This window comes from Natator depressus, chromosome 28 (assembly GCF_965152275.1).
Source record: "Natator depressus isolate rNatDep1 chromosome 28, rNatDep2.hap1, whole genome shotgun sequence".
NCBI classification, from domain to species: Eukaryota; Metazoa; Chordata; order Testudines; family Cheloniidae; genus Natator; species Natator depressus.
Window position 1 is genome coordinate 10,658,179 of NC_134261.1, and position 2,500 is coordinate 10,660,678.

At 59.9% G+C, this 2,500-nt stretch overlaps 1 non-coding gene across 1 annotated transcript; it reads left to right on the plus strand.

Annotated features, from left to right (window-relative positions):
- The first annotated feature begins 1,804 nt into the window (after positions 1-1,804).
- Positions 1,805-1,923, plus strand: LOC141979772 (5S ribosomal RNA). The gene has a single exon (XR_012637164.1). It is a non-coding gene; the product is annotated as a 5S ribosomal RNA (ribosomal RNA).
- The last annotated feature ends 577 nt before the right edge of the window (positions 1,924-2,500 follow it).

The following is a 2,500-nucleotide window of genomic DNA, read 5'->3' on the forward strand; positions in this document are numbered from 1 at the left end:
CTCACAAGATCGGGTACAACGCGCAGATTGGTCCCCGAGGCTCATCTCTGGTTCTCACAGGTTCCGAAAAACCTGTTCTCAGAAATCTCCTCGCACCCGTCAAAATGAACTAGTCGAAAAATCCAACCGCCAATTTAGGGGGACCAATCTGAAATCCTATCCGACCTCCTGGTTCTCTCGGTCGGCCGAGGGCACTTTTGGCGACCCCATCCGGACTTCCGTGAGACTGCCGGCCATCAGGTCAACCCGTCACTTTGAATGGGGTTGACCTGATGGCCGAGCAGGGACTTAGACATTTTTTCAGCCTTTTCCTCGGGGTTGACCTGGTGTCCCGGGGGGACTTAGACATTTTTTTCAGCCTTTTCCTCCGGGTTGACCTGGTGTCCCGGGGGGACTTAGACATTTTTTCAGCCTTTTCCTCCGGGTTGACCTGGTGTCCCGGGGGGACTTAGACTTTTTTTCAGCCTTTTCCTCCGGGTTGACCTGGTGTCCCGGGGGGACTTAGACTTTTTTTCAGCCTTTTCCTCCGGGTTGACCTGGTGTCCCGGGGGGACTTAGACATTTTTTTCAGCCTTTTCCTCCGGGTTGACCTGGTGTCCCGGGGGGACTTAGACTTTTTTTCAGCCTTTTCCTCCGGGTTGACCTGGTGTCCCGGGGGGACTTAGACTTTTTTTCAGCCTTTTCCTCCGGGTTGACCTGGTGTCCCGGGGGGACTTAGACTTTTTTTCAGCCTTTTCCTCCGGGTTGACCTGGTGTCCCGGGGGGACTTAGACTTTTTTTCAGCCTTTTCCTCCGGGTTGACCTGGTGTCCCGGGGGGACTTAGACATTTTTTTCAGCCTTTTCCTCCGGGTTGACCTGGTGTCCCGGGGGGACTTAGACTTTTTTTCAGCCTTTTCCTCCGGGTTGACCTGGTGTCCCGGGGGGACTTAGACATTTTTTTCAGCCTTTTCCTCCGGGCTGACCTGGTGGCCGAGCGTCTCGCCGTCCGCGGCCGGAGCTAGAGATGCCCCCCCCCCCAGGCCAGCCTGCGAAGCCGCGGCCAGGATCGGGCCCCTGGAAGTCTGACTAAAAATTTTCACCGACCCCAAAAACGGTTAGGGGGGGCCTCATAAAGCCTCCGGAGCGAAAAAAAAAAAACGGAAAAAAGGATCGGGCCCACCCGAGGCAGGGGAGTCAGTAAGGGAAAGGGGACGAGGCGGCCCGGAGCCGGGTGCCCGGAGCCGGGTGCCGGCGGCCAGGATCGGGCCCCTGGAAGTCTGAAAAATTTTTTTCACCGACCCCCAAAGTGGTATTGGGGGGGGCTCATAAAGCCTCCGGAGCGAAAAAAAAAAAAAACGGAAAAAAGGATCGGGCCCACCCGAGGCAGGGGAGTCAGTAAGGGAAAGGGGACGAGGCGGCCCGGAGCCGGGTGCCCGGAGCCGGGTGCCCGCGGCCAGGATCGGGCCCCTGGAAGTCTGAAAAAAATTTTTTCACCGACCCCCAAAGTGGTGTTGGGGGGGGCTCACGAAGCCTCCGGAGCGGAAAAAAAAAACGGAAAAAAGGATCGGGCCCACCCGAGGCAGCGGAGTCAGTAAGGGAAAGGGGACGAGGCGGCCCGGAGCCGGGTGCCCGGAGCCGGGTGCCCGCGGCCAGGATCGGGCCCCTGGAAGTCTGAAAAAAAAATTTTCACCGACCCCCAAAGGGGTGTTGGGGGGGGCTCATGAAGCCTCCGGAGCGAAAAAAAAAAAACGGAAAAAAGGATCGGGCCCACCCGAGGCAGGGGAGTCAGTAAGGGAAAGGGGACGAGGCGGACCGGAGCCGAGTGCCTACGGCCATACCGGACGGAAGGCCCCCGATCCCGTCCGATCTCGGAAGGTAAACCGTCCCGGGCCTGGCTAGTACTTGGATGGGTGACCGCCTGGGAATCCCAGGTGCCGTAGGCAGCTTTTCCCGCTGCGAGCCAGCTCTCTCCTTTTCTGGGGAACAAGGGCAGGGTCGCCCTGCCAGGGGCCCTGGGGCTTAAGTCCCTGCCGGCCACCAGGTCAACCCGGAGCCTGCCCCTCTGCGGCCAGCAGGTCAACCCCATACCGGCAGGGGGTTGACCTGGTGGCCGGGAAGCAGAGCGGCCAGCAGGTCAACCCCATACATTCAGCGGGTTGACCTGGTGGACGGGAAGGAAAGCGGCCAGCAGGTCAACCCCATACTTTCAGCGGGTTGACCTGGTGGCCGGGAAGGAAAGCGGCCAGCAGGTCAACCCCATACATTCAGCGGGTTGACCTGGTGGCCGGGAAGGAAAGCGGCCAGCAGGTCAACCCCATACATTCAGCGGGTTGACCTGGTGGCCGGGAAGGAAAGCGGCCAGCAGGTCAACCCCATACATTCAGCGGGTTGACCTGGTGGCCGGGAAGGAAAGCGGCCAGCAGGTCAACCCCATACATTCAGCGGGTTGACCTGGTGGCCGGGAAGGAAAGCGGCCACCAGGTCAACCCCATACAGGCAGCGGGTTGACCTGGTGGCCCG